This window comes from Oryzias latipes, chromosome 12, assembly GCF_053564925.1.
Source record: "Oryzias latipes strain Hd-rR chromosome 12, Olatipes_Hd-rR_3.1".
NCBI lineage: Eukaryota > Metazoa > Chordata > Actinopteri > Beloniformes > Adrianichthyidae > Oryzias > Oryzias latipes.
The window spans coordinates 33120001-33123920 of record NC_136248.1 but is presented as its reverse complement, the minus strand read 5'-3'; the positions used below and the strand labels follow the sequence as shown (position 1 = coordinate 33123920).

General features: G+C 35.5%; 2 long non-coding RNA genes across 2 annotated transcripts in view; one reads left to right on the top strand and one right to left on the bottom strand.

Annotated features, from left to right (window-relative positions):
- The first annotated feature begins 2348 nt into the window (after nt 1-2348).
- On the top strand, nt 2349-3390 carry LOC144996732 (uncharacterized). The gene is made up of 2 exons (XR_013659577.1): nt 2349-2477; nt 3099-3390. It is a non-coding gene; the product is annotated as an uncharacterized LOC144996732 (long non-coding RNA).
- A 60-nt stretch (nt 3391-3450) lies between these two features.
- Nucleotides 3451-3920, bottom strand: part of LOC144996731 (uncharacterized) — a 1113-nt gene continuing 643 nt past the window's right edge. The window contains exon 3 of the long non-coding RNA XR_013659576.1: nt 3451-3846. This is a non-coding gene — a long non-coding RNA (uncharacterized LOC144996731). The remainder of the gene's footprint in view (nt 3847-3920) is intronic.

The following is a 3920-nucleotide window of genomic DNA, read 5'->3' as shown; positions in this document are numbered from 1 at the left end:
AAAAATGTGCCAATAAAAGGATTGAGGACAGCCAACATGAGCTAATTCTTCTTCTCTGAAATACAGATCGATATAGAACATGACAATTTAAATTTCCAATTCATAAATGTTTTTTATAAGGCCTATATTGCAGACGAGGAGCTGATAGAACAATGCGAGGCACTGGACGACATCCTGCATTTTGTAGGGAACTGTGATTTGGACAGTAGAGAGCTTATTCAGGACTTGTTCAGCGACTCGAAGTCTCCTCGAGTTCATCACTTTCATATCTGATAAGGATCTATCAGAAAAGTATCCCAACGTTTGGACTGCTCTCATGATTGCACTCACCTAGCCAGTCACTGTGGCTCAAGCAGAGAGGAGCTTTTCAAAACTCAAGTTGATCAAGTCATACCTAAAATGAACAATGTCTCAGGAGCGACTGACTAACCTTGCCATTGTTAGTATCAATCATTCAGTAGGGGAGCAGATTTCATATGATGACGTTATTGACGAGTTTGCATCAAGGAAGGCTAGAAAGGTTAGGTTTTAGTTAGTGTTTTCTGTTCTTAATGCAATGGTGCTGCAGTTATATTTATTTTAGCCTGTTATTTGTGTGATAAAAGATGTGTGCTTTATATTTATTTAATATTATTTGTTCAATATAGTGTTTGATTAAATATTTTCGTATCTAACTTTATTTTTGCCAGTCTTTTATTTTGTATGTTCTGAAAACTGTTATAATGCGGTGCAGAATTTTGATAAACGTATTTTGTATCAATTTCTTAATTTCAATGACTATAAAACATGTCAGTTGACATAGACAAAGTGACTCGGCGGGGGGGGCTGGGGAGGGTCTCGCCCGGGGAGTAATTCAGGGCAGAACCGCCACTGATAGCACAAGGGATAAAGGAAGAGCCTCAGCTGAGCTCATTTCTGCTCTGCTCTTCGAAGGGACAACATCTCTCCGAGTGCCAGCAAACCCAGCCAATTGGAACAGTGTGCTGTATAGGCCTGAGGAAGACCTGAATACAGGTTAAAACGTTGCCGTTTTAGCATGCTATTTTCATTTTTACTGAACACCTTTCTTTTTTTCCCTTTTTGCACATTTTTTTTAATTTTCTTTCACAAAATAATGTAAAAAAAACCCACAAAAATTAAAAAGTATAAAAACTGATGTCATCTGATGCCTCCCTCCTGTTGACTGGAATTGAAATACGCTACACTTTTTGGGGGTTTGTCAGAAAATGAGAATGCAATCCCCTCTTTGCATTATCGCTTTATATATGTCACAGAATGAGTGGTGTTGAGGTTGAATAAAAAAGCATTCTGGCGAATAGCTTTTTTATTATATTTTTTAGTCAACGAATGCAGGTTCATTTTGAAAATGAAAAAGCCATATTTTTAATTATGCAACAAAAATGCTTCCATATAACTACAGTGGTTCACCACAACGTTAACGAAATTGATATCTGGGTCAATGTCTGTTTCCATAGTTGTGTTTTTTTTCTTGATAAAGATGTGTCTCCACACATGGCAGACTACACCATTGTGGTTTTCTATTGAAATTTATACTGGTGTTGAGAGAGGGCTACGGTGGCCCTGAAGTGCAAACCATTCAACAAATCACTCGATACAAAAACATTTTTAAGATCACAGCAACAATTTAAAAAGCGTATTACATTTTAGAATACAAAACAAAATTTCAGAAACCAAAACATAAAAAAGATAAAAGAAAAAAAAGAAAAAAAGATTTCAGAAAAAAAAATTAATTTCCAGAAAGAAAAAAAAGAAATATTACAAAATGAAAACATTTCAGAAAAAAAATTAATTTCCAGAAAACAAAATGAAATAAAAAAATGAAAACATTTCAGAAAAACAAAATGAAATATTAAAAAATGAAAAACATTTCAGAAAAAAAATGAAATATTAAAAAATGAAAAACATTTCAGAACATAGAATGAATTTCCAGAAAACAAAACGAAATCTTCAAAAATGAAAAACATTTCCAAACCGGAAGAAGCAGGTACTATGGGACAACGCTGATTGGATGATGATGTTTGTCAATCATTTGAACTGAAAAGTATTTTAAATGAAGCGACGACGGATTTTATCGTCCAAACAACAATGTACCATGATAATTCCCGTATTTCCCATTTACATATTAAATCAAAAATGCAGCAAACAGATAATGAAGGTTTAAATTCTTTTTTTAATATTTCGTCTGAAGCAGAACGGTCACCCGGAAGTAGTTTGTGTGGATGACGTCCGTTCTGCAGGTAAACAAAGAAAGGGACGGTAAAACGTTAACATAAACTTTAATCTTTGAATATTTAGCGGATGTGATGACAGAACGCACGCAGAAATATCAACACTAACCAGGTTTACAAATGTTTCAAAATGTCGTGAGAGGATTCTGTCTAAAGCAGCAGCTGCGAAGAAACGGGTGTTAAAAACGGCGCACATCAGGAAATGCAGTCCCGCCATCCACAGATAAGGTATGGAGGCACATTTGTTTGATGTAATAAATGTAGCGTTAAACGTGATTTCTAGGTGGGTGTTTACAGACAGATCCAAGATCCTTCAGTCATACGTTAATGACAGGTTACCTCATCAGCTGGAGAGGGGGGGGTCACGTGGGCAGGATTCTCAGACAGGTGTACCAGCAGCATAAATCAGCAAAGCTGTCAGGTAAACTGCAGCAGTTTGTGTCTCAGAATAACATTTATGAATGCTTCTTATTCACACTATTAAGATCTGTGACTTTAGAGTGTGTCAGTGCACAGAAACATGACAGTAAATGACTGGATGTGCACATCATCAGACACGTCCAGGTGTGTAACTAAAGGTGGCAAAGTCTGTAGTGTAAAAGAAATCTTTAAAGAAACATTTTAGTCTTTCAGGCAGAGGAGGAATACCAAATTGTTTTAGAATGTATTTTTATAAGACTGAAATGTATTTTATTCTGAGTTTGGTGTTTTGACCCCTCCCTAATGAATTTCTGGTTTAACCCATTTTCTCCTCATTTTGATGAACTCAACTTTTGCCTGAATGAAAGATGAACGGTAGCCGATGTTTTTCTGTCAGGGATTTTTAATTTATTAATTTATTTCTGTCAGGGATTTCAGTGGAGCTGGAGTCCAGTGCAGAGGAAGCTGCAAGCATGTACGAGCAGGAACTGGCGTCCCTTACCTGTGCATCTTCCTCTGGATGTGATGCTGAGCAGCAATGTGGACAAACCTTCCCTGACATGACTCTTTTTGATATAGTTGTTAAGCACAAACAGACTTTTCCCAGATGCATTTTTTCCTCTAATAAATGTGACTGACAGGTACGCTGAGTAAATGCTGAATGTAAACGTAACATTTGATTGACTGCATGAAGAAGCCCATAAAGGAAAATCCACAACTGTTTCTTTGTTTCTGTTATTGAATAACATATTCATGTTAAGTTTTCAATAAATATACTGCATTGCTATGAAACAAATTTGTTTATTTTCATATCCATTATTACAATCCTCACATCAGCATTCAGTTTTTTCATTGACAAAAAAACATTTCTAAACAACAGCTTTGAAAATCAAACATCATCTTTGTTAATAAAGCTTTAAAACCTAAAATGGTAAACATGGAAAAACTCCTAAATGAAGCAAGCCTAATATGAACATTTTAAACTGGAGTTTTTCTTAAAGGAACATTAAGTTGTTTGGAGTTGTACAAGTGTTTGATGCGATTCCTCATAGATGTGATTTCCAGATCATCAGCCCGACGCTGAAGCCAGGAATTGTGCTTCGTTTTTCACTCCCCACTGCATCATTTACAACTAATCAGGCTTATGCAGCAGGTTAAAGACTTTTTTTTAAAGGACCTGCAATTTAAAAAAAAAATTAGATATTAAGGTTAAATAATATTTATTGATTACATTTCACATAAATCATGGTG